General features: G+C 47.3%; 1 long non-coding RNA gene and 7 other non-coding genes across 8 annotated transcripts; all 8 read right to left on the minus strand.

Moving 5' to 3' along the window:
• Nucleotides 1-7,884: 7,884 nt before the first annotated feature.
• LOC123109426 (small nucleolar RNA SNOR75) lies at nucleotides 7,885-7,971 on the minus strand. The gene has a single exon (XR_006452655.1). It is a non-coding gene; the product is annotated as a small nucleolar RNA SNOR75 (small nucleolar RNA).
• Nucleotides 7,972-8,246: 275 nt separating this feature from the next.
• On the minus strand, nucleotides 8,247-8,333 carry LOC123109432 (small nucleolar RNA SNOR75). Its single transcript, XR_006452660.1, has one exon. It is a non-coding gene; the product is annotated as a small nucleolar RNA SNOR75 (small nucleolar RNA).
• Nucleotides 8,334-13,033: 4,700 nt separating this feature from the next.
• Nucleotides 13,034-14,400, minus strand: LOC123105265 (uncharacterized). Its single transcript, XR_006450753.1, has 2 exons — nucleotides 14,260-14,400; nucleotides 13,034-13,294 (listed from the first exon to the last, which is right to left on the minus strand). It is a non-coding gene; the product is annotated as an uncharacterized lncRNA (long non-coding RNA).
• Nucleotides 13,400-13,480, minus strand: LOC123109161 (small nucleolar RNA SNORD18). The gene has a single exon (XR_006452455.1). It is a non-coding gene; the product is annotated as a small nucleolar RNA SNORD18 (small nucleolar RNA).
• On the minus strand, nucleotides 13,561-13,627 carry LOC123109183 (small nucleolar RNA Z105). Its single transcript, XR_006452480.1, has one exon. It is a non-coding gene; the product is annotated as a small nucleolar RNA Z105 (small nucleolar RNA).
• LOC123109162 (small nucleolar RNA SNORD18) lies at nucleotides 13,735-13,816 on the minus strand. The gene has a single exon (XR_006452456.1). It is a non-coding gene; the product is annotated as a small nucleolar RNA SNORD18 (small nucleolar RNA).
• LOC123109186 (small nucleolar RNA Z105) lies at nucleotides 13,912-13,978 on the minus strand. Its single transcript, XR_006452484.1, has one exon. It is a non-coding gene; the product is annotated as a small nucleolar RNA Z105 (small nucleolar RNA).
• On the minus strand, nucleotides 14,048-14,133 carry LOC123109421 (small nucleolar RNA SNOR75). The gene has a single exon (XR_006452650.1). It is a non-coding gene; the product is annotated as a small nucleolar RNA SNOR75 (small nucleolar RNA).
• Nucleotides 14,401-24,906: the final 10,506 nt, after the last annotated feature.

The following is a 24,906-nucleotide window of genomic DNA, read 5'->3' on the forward strand; positions in this document are numbered from 1 at the left end:
ATCATGTGTAGGATAATTCTCCTCATGTGGATGCAACTGTCGAGATGCATAGGCAATCACATGACGATCCTGCATAAGAATGCAACCTAGTCCCTGTCGTGAGGCGTCACAATAGATAACAAAGTCCTTTGTGAAATCCGGTGGCACAAGTATGGGAGCAGAAGTCAGGCGTCTTTTCAATTCCTGAAAACTGTACTCACACTGTGGGGACCACTCGAACTTTTTATCTTTCTTGAGAAGTTCCGTGAGGGGTTTGGCTACTTTGGAGAAGTTTTCAACAAAGCGGCGACAATAACTAGCTAGCCCAAGGAAACTCCTAACTTGTTTAACGGTCTCAGGTGGAGTCCAATCGAGAACAGCCTGAACTCTCTCGGGGTTGACAGCAATGCCCTTACCAGAGATTACGTGGCCTAGGTAGGTCACTTCTGGCAACCAAAATTCACACTTGGAGAACTTGGCATAAAGGCGGTGCTCTCTGAGTTTTTCTAGCACAAGTCTAAGATGTTCGGCATGCTCTTCCTCGTTCTTCGAGTAAATAAGAATGTCATCAAGGTAAACCACGACGAACTTATCTAAGTACTCCATGAAGATCGAGTTCATCAGGCGGGAGAATGTGGCTGGGGCGTTGGTTAGGCCAAAGGACATGACGGTGTACTCGTACTGACCATAGCGAGTGACAAAGGCTGTCTTGGGAATGTCCCCGTTTCTGATCTTAATTTGGTGGTATCCTAACCTTAAATCCATCTTGGAGAAGACTGAGGATCCAGCAAGCTGATCATACAGGTCGTTGATCCTGGGGAGCGGATACTTGTTCTTTATCGTGACCAAATTAACGGGACGATAATCTACGACCATCCGGTCCGTACCGTCTTTCTTCTTGACAAAGAGGACGGGGCAAGCCCAAGGAGAAGAACTAGGACGGATGAAACCCTTTTGCAAGGACTCATCGAGTTGTTTCTTAAACTCGGCTAGTTCTAAGGGTGCCATCTTGTAAGGTCTCCGGGAGATTGGAGCTGTTCCTGGGATAAGATCTATGACGAACTCTACATCTCTGTCAGGTGGAACACCTGGCAGTTCCTCTGGAAAGACATCCGGAAAGTCACGGACTACCGGGATATCTTCAAGGTCTGGAAGAGGGCTGGCATTAAGAGAATAGAGCTGACGCTTTGCAACTCTAGTGGAGACGGTGACTATCTTGCCAGACGGGTGTGTAAGCTGAACAGATCTTGTGTAACAATCAATCTTGGCATGATGAGCTGTCATCCAGTCCATACCCAAGATGATGTTAATATCTGAGGACTTGAGGGCTACAAGTGATGCAAGGAATACAAGTCTATCAACAAGGATTTCGTTACCATGGCTGATTCTGGTGGTCTGCCATCTAGACCCTGGGGTTTGGATTTCAAGCGGAGTTGGCATATCACAAAATGACATGTCGTGCAAACGAGCATAGCCTTCAGAAATGAAGGAGTGAGATGCTCCAGTATCGAATAGAACTGATGCTGGGTGACAATTGACAAGGAGTGTACCAAGAACGACATCTGGATCATCATGAGCGTCTTTAGCTGAGACGTGATGCACACGTCCACGTTCAGTGGGAACTGACTTGACACCGATCATCTTGCGTGATGGCTTAATACAGCCAACAGTCTTCTCGGCCTTGGGTGGAGCATAACTAGTCTGAGAGCAGTCACGTGCATAGTGTCCTGGCTTCCCGCATGTGAAGCAAGTCCCTGAGGTTGGACGTGGACCCGCACTGACAAGCGGTCTACCAGTAGGCCTGGGTGGAACAAATGACTGAGCTGGGGAAGGCACCACATAGGATGGCCTCGGTGCATATCCGGAAGGAAGAGCGGAGTTTGGAACCCAAATCCGGCGTTTCTGGGAGCTAGAGCCAGAGGAAGATCCCAAATTACGGGTGTGCTTACGAGACTCCTCGTAAGTGAGTTGAGCTGTCTCTGCATTAATGGCTTTGTTCACAAGAGCTTGGAATGTATCACAATGATGCAGGTGGAGATCACGACGCAACTTGGGGTTGAGACCCTTCCGGAACCTAGCCTGCTTCTTGGCGTCCGTGGACACTTCTTCTATAGCATAGCGAGCGAGGTTCTCAAACTCTCTACTATAAGCATCAACAACCATCTTATTCTGGGTGAGACTACAGAACTCTTCTCTCTTGCGATCAAGGAGGGCCTCAGGAATGTGATGCTCGCGAAAAGCCTCAGTGAAATCTCTCCAGGTAGGAGTCTGGCCAGCTGGAAGCATAGTCTCATAGTTCTGCCACCAAAGACTAGCAGGACCTTCCAGGTGATATGTGGCATAAGTGACCTTGTCATCTTCAGCTACGCTCGCGGAAAGCAGCTTATGAGTGATGCTACGGAGCCAGTCATCTGCATCGAGTGGCTTGATGGAATGATGAAAGGTAGGTGGGTGCAAGCGAATGAAATTATGAATGGTAGCAGACCCTTTGAACTGATGTGCGGTGTTCTCCTTGATACGTGCCAACAAACGGTTAGACTCACGCTTGTTCCTCTCCATCTCTAGCAGGAACTCTGTCAACGAAGGCTGGTCGGGAGGATCCTCATCCCTACCATCTCCGTGGTTCTGGCTACGAACAACAGAACTTGATGACATCCTGGTGAAACGAACCCAGAGACGGAATCAGCATCAACTATGGACTGTAGAATGTAGGACAAGGGATTAGTATCACTCGAACTCCTAGGGAAATTCCGGCAGCATAATGGTAGTAAAATGCTCGGAATGAGACATCCTACTAAAAATGGGGTGGTAACATACTCATCAGCATTACTCAAGGTTCTGAGATCATACTAAACAGACTACACCGGAAATACTCAAAACTGGGGTATGACTCTGATCAACCAGTCCTATGGAACTACGGAGTAGTAACACGTGATCCTGATAGACGGAAGAGAAGCCTAGTTCCTTAACCCCATAGGAAAGATAGGATGACTCAGATCAGAAGGCCATGAGGTAAAGGAGTAAAAGAGCCTTACGTTCCTTCCCACAATCAATTCCCTTACATAACTAAAGAATTTCTAGACTCAACTTCGACCAGTATGGCTTGGTAAACCTACAGGCAGTCAGGCTCTAATACCAAAAGCTGTCGGAACCCCGACTCTATGCCACATCGATCTAGCATGTAACACCTCATATCACTTTGCGGCCTCACGCACGGTATCCCCACGGGTGTCGCCTTACCTTTGCCCGGGACCGTTTGCGCATTTTGGCACACGTATATGATGGTGTCGCTAGCATCCATATGATAAAGAGCCCGGGCTGACATGGCTAGTCGTAAACCCAAAGTGGCACTCACTTACAGGGACAGGCATCCATGACCCAGCATCGAACGTGTCGGTCATCAACGAGTGAATCCAGGCTGTAGCACTGGGCTAACAGGACTCCGGTGAACCGGGCTGTAGCAGGCTAACAGGACTCCGGTATTCATCGCGTGACATTTCCCCGAAGGGACAGACACAGGATCGAAGAAGGACACATGCCGGCCAGCCTAAGTGTTCCGGAGCAGTAGCAAGCTACCAGGGCTCAGTGGAAGCACTAGGAGACATTTCCCGGTAAGAGAGGCTACTAAGAATAAACAACTAGATAGTCAGATCCCACACATAGCAATACACATTACACGTACGCATAACATGCAGGTATGTGCTGTACAACATGGCATCACAGCATAACTCAACAACTTATATAGATAAAGGCTCAGAAGAGCCATCACAGCATTATTACAAACAGGGGTCACATGACCCAACAGTCAGAGCAATCAAGCAACAAGCGGAAGCATTACATGTCTGAGTACAGACATCTATAAATGAAAAAGGCTGAAAGCCTGACTATCTACAACCTCCGATCAAGATCGTAGCTGAGGTACTAGCTACTAGTCGAAGTCCACGAGAACACTAGTAAGACCGAAGTTTCCGCTGAAAAAAAAACATAAATAAAGCAACATGAGTACAAAGGTACTCAGCAAGACTTACATCAGATCCTATCATACATGCACTTGTATCAAGAGGGTAACGTGGGGTTTAGTTGCAGCAAGCCAGCTTTGACTCTGTGGCTATCCTGTTCTACGACTACCAGAAACTCTTGAGGTGAAACAACGTACACGAGTCCACTAATCACCACACAATACACTACTATGGATTCATCCCCGTCTCCCTACGAGAAGGCCATCCATAGCACTCACACATGTCTTGAGCATTTTATAGTATCCACTTCAAGTTGTCTATGTACCATGTAAGCATCCAAGAAGTCCATAACCGCGGACCCGGCTATTCGAATAGATCATGTTAACCCTGCAGGGGTGTACTTCTTCACACACGCTCTCGCCACTTACCGCCATGTACACGTCATGTATCTCGGCAACCTTCAAGCGGAAGCCTGGCGAGGGTGTCGGCCACGACCTGACTAACCACACAAGACTCTAATCCAGGTTTATCGCCTATTCGGGTTCCATCCGCAAGGAGATCCGGCCGGGGTGTCGCTTACGGCCCCAAACGATGTGTACAGGGTTCCCGAGCCCACCATCCGGGTGCCACTCGGTACACCAGGCCACGTGTGCCTAGTCTGTCCCAAGCCCACCCTGCCGGGTGCCACTTGGTAGAAAAATAGCACTACCTACAAACACCAGAAACTAGTTGCGACTCCTGGACAGAGATCAAGTCGGTTAATAAGTCGAGAGGGCTTGGAGCGCCCGGAGCCCAATGTGTGGTAGTATCGAGTCATTGGACAACATACATAGAACTCGGTGCTTAAGGACGGTTCCAGTGAGACAACCCACCATGTACTCCTACATGGCCTCTCACCGCTACCTTTACCAAATCGTGTTCACACACTTAACTCTCAGCATCAGAACATATCGTAACACTCCAATTCATTCCCAATGAATCAGACCTGACACAACTCTAAGCAATAGCAGGCATAGCATGGTAGGAACACAACAATGGCTTCAATCAACTCCTACACATGCTAGTGGGTTTCAACTATTTACTGTGGCAATGACAGGTCATGCAGAGGAATGGGTTCAACTACCGCAGCACAAAGTAGCAGATGAACCGTTGTTGTCCTAATGCAATAACTGAGAGCAGGAGCGAGAGAGTAGGGTTTTATCGAAATGAACAAGGGGGTTTGCTTGCCTGGTAAATCAACAAGGGAGGCACTGCTTCACAGACAGGTACTCTGGAACGTCTCCGGAGCAGGACCTATCGAGAAGGAACGGTGCCGGCAATCAATACACAATCATATGCAACAATATGATGCATGAACATGGCATGTAGATGTGATGCTGTTTGAGCTAATGCAACTAGTAAACATTTGGTTTGAAGTCCATTTGAACCAAAGGTTCAAATGCATTACTAAATTAAGTCTCTTATATATGCCATAATGTGTTTTCCCATATTCAGCATGTATAAGTTGGTTTTTCATGCATGAAACTAGTACAGATGGAAAAATTGCATTTTTCTGATAATTTTTCATATATAAATTATTTTAATCTGAGCTACGGTTGAATTGATATAAATTTTTGAAGTTTAAAACAATTTCTGGAATTTTCTGATTAAATTTAATTCCAGAAATCATATTATTGCGCCAGCATGACGTCAGCACGATGTCAGCGGTCAACTGGGCTGGTCCGGGTCAAACCTGACGTGTGGGGTCCACACGTCAGTGACAGGGGGTTAAACAGGGGTTAAATTAACTTAATTAAAAGGTTAGGGGGCACCGGGGCCCACATGTCAGCCTCAGGGGGTTAATTAACAGTGATTAGCACTAAGCTAATCACCTGCCGACGGGGCCCACTCGTCAGGCCGGCGAGGTCGTCGGCGGCGACCTCTGGACGCGGCGGCGTTCGCGAAACAGGCCACGGGGGCGGCGTCGGAGAGCACCGGGGCGTAGCCCGGGCTCTCGCGCATCTGGTGGGACAGGTGGGAGGAGCGGGGAAGGCCGGAGCTCGCCGGAGCAAAGCTCACGGCGGCGGCCGGAGTTCGGGCGCGAGCGGGATCGGCCTGCGGGGCACGGGGAGGCCACCTGAGGGGCTCGGCGGCACCCTCGTGGCACCGGGAGCGCAATGGAAGGCTCGGTTTGGGCGGAGGCGGGCCGAGACGGCGACGGCGACATGGACGGTGGCGAGAGGCTTCGGCCGTGGTGGTAGCGACGGCTGCGACACGGGAACGAGGGGGAGAAGAGAGGGGAAACAGGGAGATGCTCACGGCGATCACGCAGAGCAGCACAGCGGGGTCGGGGGAGACCTGGTGACGGCGAATCGACGGCGGCGGACGGCGGAGCCCGAGGAGGAAGACGATGGCGATGGCGGCGATGGAGGCCGTCCGGAGGTGCGTGGCTCGACGAGGAGGTAGCCGGCGACGTGGCGGAGCTCGTGGACTGCTCAGATGCTCTCGAGGGGCGCGGTGGCTACGACTACGGCGAGCGGTGGCGACGGGCGCGTTCGGGCGGTCGGGAGAGAGAGAACCAGGGGAGGGGGAGGAATGAGAGAGTGGGAGAGAGGTGCTGGGCGTCGCGTGGCGTCGTCCGGTCCATCCAGAGCGGCGAGGGGAGGACAGGCAGGCAGGGAGGGAGGTGGCGTGGCGCGGTGGCACGCGCGCGCGCTGGGCACGCTCCCCTCCCTCTGTCGAGGACGAAGACGACAGAGGAGGGGGCGGGCTGGGCCGCCTGCTGGCTGGGCCGGCCTGCTGCTGGGCTGCACAGGGGGGAGCCCCAGGTAAGCTTCTCCTTCTTTTATTTTCGTTTTCTATTTTTTTCTGACATTTGTTTTGATTTAATAAAATACTAAATCAATTTATTACCTTATGCCAATTTTTGCAGGAGCTAGATATATTATTTCAGAGCTCCTTTATAAATGGCATAATTTTTGGACCATATTTCATATATATAGCAATATATTTCCAATGCAAATAATTATCGGATTAATCCAAATGGCCAAAATAAATATCCATGAGCTCCTAAAAATATTGTTTTGATTTTTATCTCTGTCCAATAGTTTCAGAGAGCAACATGAGCATTTTCTTGGACCCTTTTGGAGAAATTTTTTTTTGGGTCATTTTCAAAAATGATTCTGAGGGCTCCACCAATCCTCATTTCAAATTTAAATGAAATTTAAATATGATGCACAAATGGCTAGCTAGTCTAAGTCATACCAGACTAGGGATGTGACATTCACGGTCGCATTATTATCGACAGGTAAAATCATAAACTAATGTACTAGAATATTTATATCCCATTGCAAAGCATGGGCATTGTTCTAGTGTACATATGAAGATGGGAAGAAGCCTTGATTAGACAGCATGCAAGGGCGAACTTCAGGCGCCAATTACATACTAATTTTACCCTTTTTATGGTAACGAGCATACAACTTTTCACAAATGCATGGAAGAAAGAAAACAACCACCTAAGAGTGAGGCAAATAATTAGTAATCCCTTTGTTCAATAATTGCAAAAGGACGTACAAATCAGTACACAATGTACAATATAATTTTAAATGTGAAGAGTACAAAGTAGGACAAGTAACATATAATTGTTGGGAACATGAGTATTGAGTGTTAAGATTTGATCGGCCTCATTGTGTGATGATCAGTTGGTTAAATGAACAAACAGAAAGCAAGGGTAAACGAAACAAGGGCAGATCTTACAACACGGTATTTGGCAAAAAGTGATAAGAATGAAAGAGTGAGATGAATCTTTCTCCGAAAAAAAACATATATGTTGTCGTTTTGACTTTTGAACTTCACAATGAGTAGGAGGATTTTGTCATTAGGTAAATTATACAACAATTGTCTTCCTCGTTGTGCCAACAACACAGCTAATCCTAAAATAGGGTCACAAAGTTAAAGACTAAGCATGTTCTCTCAGACAAATGCCTTGATTATCCACATAGTTTAACAGAATGGATTACATCACACTCGTCATATGTTTTAATCGCTACAGAGAACTAACACAACAATATCAACTATTTATACCTAACACCAGTACTCCCACCCCGTTCTTAAGTATAATTTTGTTTAGAAATTTCAATACGAACTACATACGGATGTATATAGACATATTTTAGAGTGTAGATTCACTCATTTTGCTCCGTATATAATCCATATTGAAATCTCTAAAAAAGACTTATATTTAGAAACAGAGGGAGTAGTCAAGCAAAACACATACGCACACATAATGACTAAAAAAACAGACAAAGGTTGGGGCAAGTTTAATAAGTATTCTCCCAAACAAACGCCTCATTATTCCACACGGTTTGGTATAATAGATTACATCAGACTCTTAACCTTTGTTCATCATCATAGAGTTAATAACCCTAGAAATACCGACGATTTGACTTGAATGTCATGGCTCATGGGTGGCCTAGCAAATCTTCTCTTATCAACACTTGCAGACACACTACATCTAATACGTAGTAGCAACCACAGAGCAAAATATGTGTTGCTTCTTGTCGGTGGTTTAAATTAAGTAAATGTTCAAGATTAGCGTATCAGAAAATCGCAGGTCGATCATTTCCAAGTGAGCAGCTCGCCCCCGCGTCGTCTCGGCTGAGGCGGCACGGGCGGAGACTCGGCCGCGCCGCCGGGCCGCCCTCCCGCCCCCCTCCTTCTTCCCCTTGCCGTCACCGGAGGAGGCCGCCGGGATAAGCCCTGGCGGCGGACGGCGGCGGCGGGGGCGTTTTCCTCTCGCCAGGCCGCGAGATCTCGGGATGGGAAGGCTCGATCCCCTTTTTCCGCGTCGCGCGATGGATCCATCCGGGGCTTCTGCTGCGGCTCTGGCGGGCCCCTATGCCTCCTGGCAGCGGCCTTCGCGGGTGGCACCCGCGATAGCCCCGTCGGCGGGCGCCTGGCCTCCGGCCCGGCTGCTCCTCTCCGACGCGTCGGGGCGGGCGCGGTCCCTGGTCGGGCCGGTGGTGGACTGGCCTCTGGTGGCTCCTGTTGCGCAGCGGTGGTGGGATGCCAGATCGGCCGGATCTGGCCCGTCGGCGTCTTCTCGTCCGGCGGGGAGGTGAGGTGTGGTGGCTCTCCGGTGCTGCTGGCGAGGTGGCTTCGCGAGAGGTGGGCGGGTCAGCGAAGGTGCAGTGCGTGAAGGTGTTGGTGGTGTTGGGGTACTCCGGGCGAAAGCTTGGCTGGTCTTGCCGGCCGGCGGCGTCGGCGTCTGTGGACGTCGTTTAACCTCCTTGGAGGCATCGTTGTGGAGTCCGGCATCCCCTTACGCCCTCGGATCTTGCTCTTCGGGTAAAAGCCTAAGGCCCGGTTGGGTCGGGCGACGGCGTCGACATCGTCGCTTCCCTCTTTGGGGCGTCGCCTTGAAGAGCTTCGGATCCCGGTTGCATGCTTCATGGGCTGGACGCTCGCGGCATTGTGGTCGGCAGGTGCCCGTCTGGCAATGCGGATGTTGCGCGGCTTCTTGTTTGTGGCAACGATGGCGGCTTCGGGCGGAGTCAGGTTTGCTGATGGTTCTTGGTAGTCGGTCTCTTCCGGCGTGTTCGAGGAGTCGCCGCTCTGGCGCTGGCTCCGTGCAAGCCCAACGCTCTTCTCCTGCAATGCGCGTGTGGTTGACTGTTTGGCATCGGCCGGCGCAAGCCTCGACGCTTCCCCTCAGTGGCGTATGTGCGTTCTTGTGTGGGTTGTCAGGTCGCCCGGTGTGCCTTGTTTCTGCGGGCTAGTTGTGACGGTTTTCACCCGGTTTTCCGTTTATTAACCGGGCAATTCTCTTCGAGCTTATTTAATGAATCGGGCCCTAAGGGACCGCGTTTCAAAAAAAAGATTAGCGTATCATCTTGTAGCATGGTTGCTATTGAATGTTTGATCCTAGTGATCCTTCCATTATCTAAAAAGTGTCCATGAGTTAGATTGATATTTGGTCACATCGGCTTTAAGCTAGCCCGTGACGCAGAAGCATACTTTCACTCAAGTGTAAAATATCTCAGGCCCCGACCTTGAGCATGACCTCTTTGCCAGCTCTAGCAAGATGATAGATTCCACCGAAGAAAATTAGTGAAATAGTAATAGATTGATATGTTCTACTATTAGTCGCCTACCACCATTCATAATTGCGATAGTACTTGAGCCATCAAAGTTGCAGGGAGGGACTTGAAAATAACTTTGTCATGTGCAAGCTTATTACCTCAAGTACCTGACCACAAGTAGTATATAGTATCATCTTTGCTATTTCCTTTCTAGAAGTCAGTTCCCACAAGCGCACGCGCACTCTTGTGACCGGTGATTAACAATGTTTGTGATGCTAACCAAACACATGTTCAACACATTTTAGCCTCTTCTATTTGCTATAAGCGTGTGAGGGAAAAATCACTTGTTTGATGCGAATGTGGTGCAGCGAAGCACCACGGCTTGGGAATGAGTGGCATCGTGAAAACATGTCAAACAATGATGATTCTTGAGGCTATTTGGTTTGGTTCCTGGTCACAAGGTGTGGATGTTGGGCTTGTTTGGTTTGTGTCCTGGCCACCATGCCTGAAAAAAGTCAGTGCCTGGAACAGCCTGAGAGCATACGTGTTCTATGCCTGGGCAAGTTGGCCTGAGAAGAGGACGTTTGGATGATGCCCTGGCCTGAAAAAGCATTAGCGAATATTTTATAGTGTCAAAAGTATGTACAGTTGTGGAGCCCATTATATCCGCAGAATATTTTAACACTAATATGTAACCAGGCACGCACCAGGCGTTTGGAATCGTTCGCCTGGCCTCAGGCTAATGGTGGTGCCTGTGTTTGCCCAGGCTAATGATCATGACAGTTTTTTCAGGCCAGGCATTGTATCAAACACTCAGGACACTATCCAACCATGTCTCAGGCACACTTGTGGCCAGGCACGAAATCGCCAAGAAGGCAACTAAACTGACCCGTTGTCCGGAGGACGTTTGGTATGCGTCCTCGAGAGTGGACGGCTTGCCCGGCTTGATTCCAGTCATGCACCAGATTATCCTGGCTCAAGCGCTCAAAGTCTGGTGCAGGTGCGAGCGTCGGCTGCAACCTGGATGCTAAGGGCATCTCCAGCCGTTTGCCCCTCCAGGAGGCATTTTTTTCGCCTCCTGGGGGGCTGCCGGCGAGAATTTTTGCCTGGGTGTCAAAAAGGTTCCACTCGTTGTCTCCCCCACCCCCTCATCTGTCTCTCCTCTGCTCGGCCATGGAGGTGGAGGCGGTATGGCGTGCCCAAGTCCGCTGCCCCGCCGTCGCGTTCGACGCCGCCCCGGCCACGCAGAGGCGGGCGCGAGCTCCGCCCCGGCCACGGGCGCGGGCGCGGCGAGCTCCGCATCTGCTCTGCTCCGCGCGTCCGCCATCGAGCGCGGCTCCGTCCCGCTCTGCCGCGCCGATGCCGCACCGAGCGCGGCTCCGTCCCGCTGCCCCCGTTCGCGCCCGCCCTAGGCCACGTCTAGCCCCGGCCTCGCCCCGAGCTCCTGCAACACGTCGAGGGAGGAGGGCAGCTCCACGGGCTGCCACCATTACCGCCGACGCACTCCTTGAGCCGCTTGGCGAAGAGCCTGGCGATCTGCAGCTGCGTCTTGGCCATGGTCTCCGCTCGATCTTCAGGAACGAGCTCGCCAGCAGCTCGATGCTCCTCGCGACGTCCAGCTCCGGGCCCTTCCGCTTCCTCCCCGGCGCGTCCCAGGCCTCCTCGGCGGTGCAGCAGCGGCGCGTCGGCGGCGAGGAAGCAGGACGCGGCGGTGAGCGCGACGCGGTGGGAGCTCCGGAGTGAGGCGAGCGCGAGGAAGACCGCGTTGAGCACGTCGAGTGCCTTGACGGAGCGGTCGAGTAGGTCGGCGGCGAGGCGGTCGGCGGGGGGCCTGGCGAGGGCGTCCACGGCGTCGAGCAGCTTGGAGAGGAACGCCAGCGAGAGCACCGGCCCCTGGTGCTGCGCCGCGGAGGAGGAGTGGGCGGTGGGGGCGGCGAGTCGATCGGCGAGGGGAGGGCGAGAGGAGGCCGCAGCAGGGAAGGCGGCCACCGGTGGGAGCGGGGCCGCGGTGGACGGCGAGGGGAGGGCGAGGGGAGGCTGCGGAGGCGCGCCCCCTGGCGTGCGGCGGCGAGGAGGAGGCCGTGATGGTGGGTGGTAGGTGGCGGAAGGAAAAAGGAGAGGAGAGAGGAGAAAGAATAGAGAAATAGAGAGAAAGGAGAGGAGAGGGGAGAGAGAGGGGCTGGCAAGTGGGGCAGCGGAGAGGAAAAAGCAATGCCGGCGTCCCCAGCTGCCCCCCGGCGGGCTGGGTGCGGGATGCGCGTGCCGGCGCTAATTTTCATAAAATCCGGCGAAAAACGATGTCCTGGAGGTCTGGCTGGGACGTTTTTTACCCGTCGGTGCTAAAAAAAGGTGCTTGGGGGACGTCCTGGGGGCCCAGCCCCTAGTGGAGATGCCCTAAGCGCTCGGTTGGAACTTCGTCTTCCGGCCGAATCCTTCCCTAAAACAAAGCAGGGCACCGGCGATCGTGACGGTCGGGCTGGAGGATACCGGGAACAAGGTGGATTTCGGACTCGCCAACTCCTGACCCGGTGGATCTCGTCTGAAGGTGGACTCGCCAACAAGGTGGATTTCGACGTGCCTGAAAGTATTGTGGCAGGACGCTCAGAGACGTGTTTGGTATGCATCCTCACTCAAACAGTGCATGGGGAGCACCGGCCGCATTTGTAAAGAAGTGGAGAAAGATTGGACATATATCTCTGTTTTTCTAAAGATCTATCACAAGTGCATAGCACCCCTAGAATGGAGAAAAAAGATTCTCAACACCAAGCCAAGATATCATCTGAAAGATAAGACAAGATATTAAATTGTTTCTCTTTCCAAGTCAATCCACGCCTGCCTGAAATAAACTAGACCCGAGCTGCAGAGGAAGAGCTCCGTAATGGTCTGTTTGTTGTAGGGACGGGTTGAGTACTCATAGCAATTCCAGTTGTAAATATGCTTTCGAGAAGCAAATGGAAAGAGAACGAACTGAAATAACACTCAACTTAGACCAAAACATCAGATGCATGCCAGAAAAGAAGGAACAGGCAGGGCAGCAAATCAAAAATAGATGATAATATTTCTTAAGCTGAATATCCAGCCTCGATGGAAAGCATATAATTATCCTCATGTTACAAGGGTTGGCATCACCCAAATATCACAACAACCCAGACATATCAGGAACCAGAACACCCTATCATCCCAACATACTGGTGCAATGATACAAGGTTCAGCTTTCTCCTCGTTGTTCACCTACTTGGATCGCTGCCTCATCTTTCGGCGCTTCCTCTTGAGCCTCCTCATCCTCTTCTTCTTCCACTGCACATTAACACAAAATGCAGATCATCAGTACAAATTGCATAGTGCTAGATGTGCAGGAACATGAGATAATTCCACATGAAAAGAGAGACTAGTATGTGATTCAGAATCAGAAGATTGAGTGTTTCATTGGATATCATCACGTGATTTTCAGAAACACGGACCAATTGTTCTTCATCATTTCCCAAACTGAAGTCAATTTCAAAATTAAAGAGGAAACAACTATTCTATGATATCTACAGAACTAGTGCATGTTGGTTTGACATTCAGAATGAGTAGGAGGATTTGATCATCAAATAGATCAGACAACAATTGTCTTCCTCATCATGCCAACGACACAATTAACCGGAAAAAAGAAGTGGGGAAAATGAGCACTCTAGGGGATGCATAAAAACATAACAATTCCATTATGAAAATGGAAAGATAGTTCTATGTGATTTAGAATCAGAAGATTTGAGTGTTTCATTGGATATCATCACATGATTTTCAGAAACACGGACCAATTGTTCTTCATCATTTCCCAAACTAGAGTCAGTTTCAAAGGCAAATAGGAAACAATTATGCTAAGATATCTAAAGAACTAGTTAAGCAAAGTAGATCTGCAGTCAGTTTGACATTCAGAATGAGTAGGAGGATTTTATCATCAAATAGATCGGACAACTATTGTCTTCCTCATCATGCCAACCACGCAATTTTACACACACAAAAAAACAGTGGGAAAACCGTGCTAAGCAAATGGCTAAGCAATCAACGTTCTCTCAGACAAATGCCTCGATTGTCCACATGGTTTATAGAATGGATTGCATCGGACTCGTCATCTGTTTTCATCATCACAGAGAACCGCGCAAACAAGCAACTACAACTACCGAGCGCGCGAGCTACATGGTGAGGCAACAGCAGGGAATCACTAGACCGCATCGAGCAGTCGGATCAAAAGGTAAGGTAGAGGTGAATCGGGAACGAACCTTGGCCCTCATCGCGGAGGTGGCGGCGCAGCAGGCGGACTGGGTATCGAACTCTCGGTGTCTGCTTGCTGCGGCGGCGGAGGTGTACGAGGATGGCTCCCGCGTGGTACTTATAGAGGTCGGAAAGGAACCCTAACCAGGATGATGAATGGACGGCTCAGATCGGGACGCGCTGAGTTGGGCCTTAACTCTTTGGCCCATATGTATTTGTGAGAGATGATGATAAGAATTTTCGGGAGCAACTTTGGGCCACAAGGGCCTGTATGGGACTACTTCGCTCCTTAAAATTTAGCTCCGCTGTAGAAAACGCAAGTCATATGGGGTAGCTTCACGATATACCCTAAAACTAGAATCTAAGAGTGTGTCGTGCGTCCAGCAGCCGCCATGTCCCATGTGTTCTGCGCATCTTTGGGATTTTTTTTTTATTTTTGGATATGTTTTTGGATTTTATATGGTTTTTTGGGCTTTTGCTCGGCTTTCTCTTTGTTTTGGCAAATAAAAATTCAGAAAGCAACGCATTTGGGCGAGGAGCGCAGAATGTGCTTCTCCGAGAAGCGCAGTTGTGCTTCCTAGAAAATAAACACGGTCATGAAAAGTACATCCTTGCTTTCATGAGAAATATAACCTTGCTTCCACGAGAAGAATATTTGTGCTTCCCAAAAAAGAAAAAAAATATAGCAATGCTTCCTTGAAAAAGGAAAAGGCACAGTTTGTGCTTCTGTGTGAGAACCACACATTATGCTTCCCCGAAAAAAGGGAAAAGCACAGCTTGTCCTTTTGTGTGAGAAACACACATTGCGCTTCTCCGAAAAAAGGCTAAAAATGAAACTATGCTTCTCGGCTTCGGTTTTTATTCCTTTTTGGGTTTTATTACCGTTTTTCTTTCAGTTTCCTACTTTTTCTTGGTTTTCCTTTTTTCGTAAAAAAAGTTTGTTGAAACATTGACATGGAATCTAGTTTTGAATCTCGAGGCGAGAAATTCAACGGTGAAAACGGTTCGGGATTTGGATGCATGGTTCAAAAGATGAACTTTTTTTAAAAAACAAATCTATAAAAAAAAACTCCTAGATTGTGAGAAGTGACGTGCATGGACTGCGGCACTAGTTAGCACCATAGAAGGTAGAAAATGACCTTTGAAATGGGTACCTCTTAATTAGCGATTTTGAGAATTTTGTATCCTATTGTTCATACCTTCGATTTGTTTACCCCGCATTTGGTCCATGTTCATTTTATAAGTCGTATTTTGGCTTATCATAGAAATTGTTTTTAAGATAACTTTTTTTTGAGTTTTTCTCAAGATATTAGTGATCATGCAACTATGGGTGGACATATTAGAGCACCTACAACCATAACGCCACTTCCCCCAGATGTGCGGACGAACAACTTGGACATTGCCCGGATCCAAAAACGCTACCCGACCGGACCCTCCAAAGCTGACTTATACGTTCGGGCTGTCTGGCATCCCTCATATCCAACCTATGTGTGGCAGATTTGAGCCCGCCTAGACGCACTTGCCATGTCGGACCAACATGCAGGACCCGTGCAGAAATGCATTGGTCTGCCCCGAGGCTTAATAGTTTGTTGTTCACATTAATGGCGTCACTTCGGCGTGTCGTGTGAGAGGTCAAGCCATGTCTATTAAGTGAAACAAACCCTAGGAACCCTCACATCACCTCCCTCGGTCTGGGTCTTCACACCGTGTGCACGGCCACGTCCAGTCCGCGCACGAGCTCGTCGTGTGAAAGGGTGCGCACAAAGATCACATACTACAAGCTTTTGACGTCAGATCGTCGCGCTCAGATCGTGGCAGTGGTTTGTCCGCGTTGGCCAGGCATGTAGCCCACATAGCGGACGCCCTTTCTCTGGCCTCGGATGAGGACGGGGCTTTACGCTCGAATGTGGCTAGGTGATACGTCTTCGTCGTATCTATAATTTTTGATTGTTTCATGCCAATGTTTTACAACTTTCATATACTTTTGGCAATATTTTATATCATTTTTGGGACTAACATATTGATCCAGTGCCCAGTGCGAATTCCTGTTTGTTGCATGTTTTTTGTTTCGCAGAAAATCCATATTAAACAAAGTCCAAACACGATAAAATTTTACGGATATTTTTTTAATATATGTAATTTTTAGGAAGCGGAATCAAAGCGAGACAATGTCGGAATCATTAGCAACATCATCTCCGAAGCCAATAGAATTCATGAAGATGAACATTGTGATGATCACCTATCTAATGAATCACTCTCTCTAGGAATTGATCAATCACAAGACGATGTTGAACATGGATACTATGATGAGGATGATGATAGTGACTTTGATCTCGATGAGTCTATAAGACATTTTTGTCTTATGGCAAATCTTCGCAGCTACATGGCTGGAGAAAAGGAATGGGTTCTTGATAGTGGATGTACCGGTCGCATGACCGGAGACAAGGACATGTTTCATGAGCTTGCTGAAAACAACGACCCTCGAAAGTATGTTACTTTTGGTGACAACTCAAAGGGTAAGGTGGTTGGCCTTGGTAAGGTGGCCATCTCACATGATAGCTCCATACAAAATGTTATACTCGTTGAATCCCTTGACTATAATCTACTTTCCGTATCTAGACTTGCTGGCTTTGGTTTCAATGTCCTATTTACTGAAGTAGATTGCCAAGTGTTTCGTAGAGATAATCATAAAATGGCCTTTATCGGTATACGTAGAGGTGATCTATACATTGTTGATTTCACTAAAAAGGCTCAACCTAGAACTTGCTTAATTGCTAAATCCTCTAAAGGTTGGTTGTGGCATAGAAGGTTAGGTCATGTGGGCATGCGGAATCTTGATAATCTAAACAAAGGTGATCATATCCTTGGAGTGAAAGATGTTATATTTGACAAGGATAGATTGTGCAGTGCTTGTCAAGCGGGAAAACAAGTTGGGGGAAGTCACCCCGTGAAGAACATCATGACCACGAGAAGACCGCTCGAGCTACTTCATATGGATCTCTTTGGTCCCAATGCCTACAAAAGTCTTGGTGGAAACTGATGTCTACTACACAACCTTCTTCTTGTAGACGTTGCTGGGCCTCCAAGTGCAGAGTTTTGTAGGACCGTAGCAAATTTCCCTCAAGTGGATGACCTAAGGTTTATCAATCCATAGGAAGCGTAGGATGAAGATGGTCTCTTTCAAGCAACCCTGCAACCAAATAACAAAGAGTCTCTTGTGTACCCAACACACCCAATACAATGGTAAATTGTATAGGTGCACTAGTTCGGGGAAGAGATGGTGATACAAGTGGTATATGGATGGTAGATAATAGTTTTTGTAATCTGAAAATATAAAAACAGCAAGGTAACTAATGATAAAAGTGAGCGTAAACGGTATTGCAATGTGTTGAAACAAGGCCTAGGGTTCATACTTTCACTAGTGCAAGTCCTCTCAACAATAATAACATAATTGGATCACATAACTATCTCTCAACATGCAACAAAGAGTCACTCCAAAGTCACTAATAGCGGAGAACGAATGAAGAGATTATGGCAGGGTACGAAACCACCTCAAAGTTATTCTTTCCAATCAATTCGTTGGGCTATTCCTATAAGTGTCACAAACAACCCTAGAGTTCGTACTAGAATAACACCTTAAGACACAAATCAATCAAAACCCTAATGTCACCTAGATACTCCAATGTCACCTCAAGTATCCGTGGGCATGATTATACGATATGCATCACACAATCTCAGATTTATCTATTCAACCAACACATAGAACCTCAAAGAGTGCCCCAAAGTTTCTACCGGAGAATCACGACGAAAATGTGTGCCAACCCCTATGCATAGGTCCATGGGCGGAACCCGCAAGTTGATCACCAAAACATACATCAAGTGAATCACGTGGTATCCCATTGTCACCACGGATACGCACGGCAAGACATACATCAAGTGTTCTCAAATCTTTAAAGACTCGATCCGATAAGATAGCTTCAAAGGGAAAACTCAATCCATTACAAGAGAGTAGAGGGGGAGGAGAAACATCATAGGATCCAAATATAATAGCAAAGCTCGCGATACATCAAGATCGTATCACCTCAAGAACACGGGAGAGAGAGAGAGATCAAACACATAGCTATTGGTACATATCCTCAGCCCCGAGGGAGAACTACTCCCTCCTTGTCATGGAGAGCACCGGGATGATGAAGATGTCCACCGGAGAGGGATTGCCCCCTTCGGCAGGGTGCTGGAACTGGTCTAGATTGGCTTTCGGTGGCTACGGAGGCTTCTGGCGGCGGGACTCCCGATCTATTGTGCTCCCCGGTAGTTTTAGGGTATATGGAGATATATAGGCGGAAGAAGTACGTCAGGGGGCCCACGAGGGGACCACGAGGGTGGAGGGCGTGCCCCCCTACCTCGTGGCTTCCTCGAAGCTCCCTTGATGTGGACTCCAAGTCTCCCAGGTTGCTTTCCTTCCAAAAATAAGTTCCACGAAGTTTCAGGTCAATTGGACTCCGTTTGATTTTCCTTTTCTTCGAAACCCTAAAATAGGCAAAAAAACAAAAACTGGCACTGGGCTCTGGGTTAATAGGTTAGTCCCAAAAATCATATAAAATAGCATATAAATGCATATAAAACATCCAAGGTTGATAATATAATAGCATGGAACAATAAAAAATTATAGATACATTGGAGACATATCAGAAACTCATTTGGTCTAGTCATAGTCGATGATTTTTCAAGATTTACGTGGGGTGTTCTTTCTTGATGATAAATTGCAGGTCCAAAAGATCTTCAAGAACTTCACTAGGAAGGCCCAAAATCAATTTTAAGTGAAGATTAAGAAGGTTCGCAGCGACAACGGAACGGAGTTCAAGAACGCAAATGTGGATACCTTTCTTGACGAAGAAGGGATTTCACACGGGTTATCGGCTACATACACGCCTCAACAAAACGGAGTTGTTGAGAGGAAGAACTGGACTCTTATCGAGATGGCAAGAACGATGCTTGATGAGTACAAGACGCCAAAATACTTTTGGGCAGAAGCGGTTGAGACAGCTTGTCATGCAACAAATCGCTTATATCTTCACAAGCTACTCGGCAAGACGACATACGAGCTTCTCACCGGTAATAAACCCCAAGTTGGATACTTTCGAGTATTCGTCTCAAAGTGTTACATTCTTGATAAGCATCATCGTTCTAAATTTGCTCCTAAATCTTATGAAGGTTTCCTACTTGGTTATGGCTCAAACTCTCACACTTACCGTGTCAACAACAATTTCACCCAAAAGGTTGAAGAGACGGTAGATGCGAAGTTTGATGAATCTAACGGCTCGCAAGTAGAGCAATTGCCAATTGATGTAGGAGACAAAGATCCTTCGAAGCAATCCAAGACTTGTCTATTGGTAAGATTCATCCAACAGAGGTGAAGGAGAGTACCTCGTCCATCCAAGTGGAAGCTTCTACCTCACGACAAGGTGAACCAAGAGTGGACACGGAGGCATCCACGAGTGGGACACGCCAAGATGAAGAAAACGAGGAAGTACAACAATATGAACCTCATCAACCTCCTTCTCCACCTTGACAAGAGAATGACAATGTCAACAATGAAGAAGGCCAAGAGGAAGAACAAGATGATGAAGAAGATGTTCCACCCCGACCCAAACAAAAGCTCTCACGAGTTAGAGCAAGAGTCACAAGAGACCATCCCGTCGAGCAAATCTTCAATGATATCCAAACCAGGAGAATCACTCGCTCTAAAACTCGTTTGGCAAATTTTTGTGAACATTATTCATTCATCTCTAGCATTGAACCTATGAAGGTTGAAGAAGCATTGGAAGATCAGGATTGGATAAATGCCATGCATGAAGAGCTACACAACTTTGAGAGGAACCAAGTGTGGACATTGGTCGAGAAGCCCGACAACAACCACAACATCATTGGTGGGTGTTTCACAACAAGCAAGACGAAGATGGACAAGTCGTTCACAACAAAGCACGTCTTGTCGCCCAAGGCTACACTCAAGCCGAAGGTATGGACTATGGTGAGACATATGCCCCCGTTACTAGACTTGAGTCCATCCGCATCTTACTTGCCTATGCTAATCACCATGATATTACCTTGTACCAAATGAACATTAAAAGTGCTTTTCTAAATGGTGAAATTGAGGAGGAAGTTTATGTTAAACAACCTCCCGACTTTGTTAATCCTAAGAAACCCGATCATGTTTATAAACTTCACAAAGCTCTTTATGGTCTTAAACAAGCTCCTAGAGCGTGGTATAAATGCTCGACCAAGTTCCTTATTGAAAAAGGCTTTGAGATCGGAAAGATAGATTCTACTCTTTTTACTAAAAGGGTTAATGGTGAATTATTTGTGTGCCAAATTTATGTTGATGATATCATATTTGGTTCAACTAACCCTCATTTTAGTGAAAATTTTGGAAAGCTAATGTCGGAGAAGTTTGAGATGTCTATGATGAGTGAACTCAAGTTCTGTCTTGGGTTGCAAATCAAGCAAACTAAGGAGGGTACCTTTGTTTCTCAAACAAAGTGTACCAAGGACTTATTCAAGAAGTTCAATATGCAAGAATGCAAAGGTATGAATACACCCATGCCTACTAGTGGACATCTTGACTTGACCAAGGATGGCAAACCGGTTGACCAAAAGATTTATCGCTCTATGATTGGTTCATTGTTATATCTATGTGCCTCCCGTCCCGATATTATGCTAAGTGTGTGCATGTGTGCACGATATCAAGTGATGACCCACAAGTATAGGGGATCTATCGTAGTCCTTTCGATAAGTAAGAGTGTCGAACCCAACGAGGAGCAGAAGGAAATGATAAGCGGTTTTCAGCAGGGTATCCTCTGCAAGCACTGAAACTATCGGTAACAGATACTTTTGTGATAAGGTAATTGGTAACGAGTAACAAGTAACAAGTGTAAATAAAGTGCAGCAAGATGCCCAATCCTTTTTGTAGCAAAGGACAACCTGGACAATTTTTTATATAGAGAAAAGCGCTCCCGAGGACACATGGGAATTATCATCAAGCTAGTTTTCATCACGTTCATATGATTCGCGTTTGGTACTTTGATAATTTGATATGTGGGTGGACCGGTGCTTGGGTGCTGTCCTTACTTGGACAAGCATCCCACTTATGATTAACCCCCATTGCAAGCATCCACAACTACAACAGAAGTATTAAGGTAAACCTAACCATAACATGAAACATATGGATCCAAATCAGCCCCTTACGAAGCAACGCATAAACTAGGGTTTAAGCTTCTGTCACTCTAGCGACCCATCATCTACTTATTACTTCCCAATGCCTCCCTCTCGGCCCAAACAATGGTGAAGTGTCATGTAGTCGACGTTCACATGACATCACTAGAGGGATGAGAACATACATCTCATCAAAATATCGAACGAATACCAAATTCACATGACTACTAATAGCAAGACTTCTCCCATGTCCTCGGGAACAAACATAACTACTCACAAAGCATATTCATGTTCATAATCAGAGGGGTATTAATATGCATAATGGATCTGAACATATGATCTTTCACCAAGTAAACCAACTAGCATCAACTACAAGGAGTAATCAACACTACTAGCAACCCACAGGTACCAATCTGAGGTTTGGATACAAAGATTGGATACAAGAGATGAACTAGGGTTTGAGATGAGATGGTGTTGGTGAAGATGTTGGTGGAGATTGACCCCCTTCCGATGAGAGGATCGTTGGTGATGACGATGGTGATGATTTCCCCCTCCTTAAGGGAAGTTTCCCCGGCAGAACAGCTCCGTTGGAGCCCTAGATTGGTTCCGCCAAGGTTCCGCCTCGTGGCGGCGGAGTCTCGTCCCGAAAGCTTGCTTATAATTTTTTCTCGGACAAAAGACCTCATATAGCAGAAGATGGGCATCGGAGGGCCACCAGGGGGCCCACGAGGCAGGGGGTGCGCCTAGGGGGGTAGGGCGCGCCCCCACCCTCGTGGCTGATGGGTGGCCCCCCTCTGGTACTTCTTGCGCTCAGTATTTTTTATATATTCTGGAAATAACTTCCGTGCAGTTTTAGGACTTTTGGAGCTGTGCAGAATAGGTCTCTAATATTTGCTCCTTTTCCAGCCCAGAATCCCAGCTGTCGGCATTCTCCCTCTTCATGTAAACCTTGTAAAATAAGAGAGAATAGGCATAAGTATTGTGACATAATGTGTAATAACAGCCCATAATGCAATAAATATCGATATAAAAGCATGGTGCAAAATGGACGCATCAACTCCCCCAAGCTTAGACCTCGCTTGTCCTCAAGCAAAAGCTGAAATCGAAAAATATGTCCACATGTTTAGAGATAGAGGTGTCGATAAAAATAAAATACAGACATGAGGGCATCATGATCATTCTTAGAACAACAATATATATATATTGTCATATGATCTCTTATGCTAAAGTAACAATTCAATCACAATTTCAAGTATGAATCATAAACTTCATTGAGAACCAACAAACTCTAATCTCAGTCATTGAGGCAATTGCAATTTATCCTAACATAGGAAAGAGTCAATATAAGAGCTTTTCAACAAGTCCACATACTCAACCATCATTTAGTCTTGCACAATTGCTAACACTCATGCAATATTTATGGGTATGGAGTTTTAATCAGACACAGAGAAAGATAGGGGCTTATAGTTTTGCCTCCCAATGTTTTACCTCAAGGGTAATGTCAACCATAATAGTTCATGAAAACTCACATCCAATTAGCTATATATATCTGGATATTTCCAACACATTGTGCTTGCCAAAGGATAAAATGTAAAAGGAAAGGTCAAGATCACCATGACTCTTATATAAGGTAGAAGATAAAAGTAAAAGATAGGCCCTTCGCAGAGGGAAGCAGAGGTTGTCATGCACTTTTTTGGTTGGATGCACAAAATCTTAATGCAAAAGAACGTCACTTTATATTGCCACTTGTGATATGGACCTTTATTATGCAGTCCGTCGCTTTTATTTCTTCCACATCACAAGATCGTATAAAGCTTATTTTCTCCATATTAATAAGTCATACATATTTAGAGAGCAATTTTTATTGCTTGCACCGATGACAATTTACTTGAAGGATCTTACTCAATCCATAGGTAGATATGGTGGACTCTCATGGCAGAACTGGGTTTAGAGATATTTGGAAGCACAAGTAGTGTTGGGGAACATAGTATTTCAAAAAAATTCCTACGCACATGCAAGATCATGGTGATGCATAGCAACAAGAGGGAAGAGTGTTGTCTACGTACCCTCGTAGACCGGAAGTGGAAGCGTTAGCACAACGCGGTTGATGTAGTCGTACGTCTTCACGGCCCGACCGATCAAGCACCGAAACTACGGCACCTCCGAGTTCTAGCACACGTTCAGCTCGATGACGATCCCCGGATTCCGATCCAGCAGAATGTCGGGGAAGAGTCCCGTCAGCACGACGGCGTGGTGAAGATCTTGATGTTCTACCATCGCAGGGCTTCGCCTAAGCACCGGTACAATATTATCAAGGATTATGGTGGAGGAGGGCACCGCACACGGCTAATAGATCTCAAGGATCAATTGTTGTGTCTAGAGGTGCCCCCTGCCCCCGTATATAAAGGAGCAAGGGGGAAGGGCGGCCGGCCAGGAGGAGGCGCGCCAGGGAGGAGTCCTACTCTTACCGGGAGTAGGACTCCCTCCTTTCCTTGTCCAACTAGGAGAGGGGGAAGGAAGGGAGAGAGGAGAAAAAGGAAAGGGGGGCGCCGCCCCTCCCTCCTTGTCCAATTCAGACTAGAGAGGGAGGGGTCGCGCAGCCTGCCCTGGCCGCCCCTCCTCTGCTCCACTTTGGGCCCATGAGGCCCATTACCCCCCCCCCCCCCCCCGGGGGGGGGGGGGTTCCGGTAACCCCCTGTACTCCGTTTTATATCCGATAACTCCCGGAACCATTCCTGTGTCCGAATATACTCGTCCAATATATCAATCTTTATGTCTCGACTATTTCAAGACTCCTCGTTATGTCCGTGATTACATCCGGGACTCCGAACAACCTTCGGTACATCAAAATATATAAACTCATAATGAAACTGTCATCTTAACATTAAGCATGCGGACCCTACGGGTTCGAGAACAATGTAGACATGACCGAGACACGTCTCTGGTCAATAACCAATAGCGGAACCTGGATGCTCATATTGGCTCCTACATATTCTACGAAGATCTTTTATCGGTCAGACCGCATAATAACATACGTTGTTCCCTTTGTCATCGGTATGTTACTTGCCCGAGATTTGATCGTCGGTATCTCAATACCTAGTTCAATCTTGTTACCGGCAAGTCTCTTTACTCGTTCCGTAATACATCATCCCGCAACTAACTTATTAGTTGCAATGCTTGCAAGGCTTATGTGATGTGCATTACCGAGAGGGCCCAGAGATACCTCTCCGACAATCGGATTGACAAATTCTAATCTCGAAATACGCCAACCCAACAAGTACCTTCAGAGACACCTGTAGAGCACCTTTCTAATCACCCAGTTATGTTGTGACATTTGGTAGCACACAAAGTGTTCCTCCGATAAATGGGAGTTGCATAATCTCATAGTCATAGGAACATGTATAAGTCATGTAGAAAGCAATGGCAACAAACTAAACGATCAAGTG

Source organism: Triticum aestivum, chromosome 5A (genome assembly GCF_018294505.1).
Source record: "Triticum aestivum cultivar Chinese Spring chromosome 5A, IWGSC CS RefSeq v2.1, whole genome shotgun sequence".
NCBI classification, from domain to species: Eukaryota; Viridiplantae; Streptophyta; class Magnoliopsida; order Poales; family Poaceae; genus Triticum; species Triticum aestivum.